Raw genomic sequence first — 414 nt, forward strand, 5'->3', positions numbered from 1 at the left:
CGAGGCGCGGGGGGGGGGGAGGGGCGGGGCGCGTGCCGGGCCGCCGCAGGGCAGTTAGTGGCAGCGACTGCGAGTTCTCCGACTGTGACACTTAACGTTGGCTCCGCCCACACAAACTGTCACTTTTCAAATTAAGAGCAAAAAGGAAAACGCGGTCTGTGGACGACCGGGAATCTGGGAATGGTCAGGGAAACCTGGCAGGAGGCCAAACCACCCACCGCACGTCCTCACGGTGAGGTCACAGATCCAGGGCTAACCTTTAGCTTCAACAGAGCTAAAGGTTAGCTCGGCCTGTAGCACAATAGTCAAAGGTTAGCAATAAATTGTACGAAGGTCGGCTGAAAAAACTGGCTTGAAACGGTGTGTGTGATCGGGGGTCGGGGGGGTGGGGGGGGGGGGCTTCTATCCCTGCTC

Source organism: Cynoglossus semilaevis, chromosome 19 (assembly GCF_000523025.1).
Source record: "Cynoglossus semilaevis isolate Cse_v1.0 chromosome 19, Cse_v1.0, whole genome shotgun sequence".
NCBI classification, from domain to species: Eukaryota; Metazoa; Chordata; class Actinopteri; order Pleuronectiformes; family Cynoglossidae; genus Cynoglossus; species Cynoglossus semilaevis.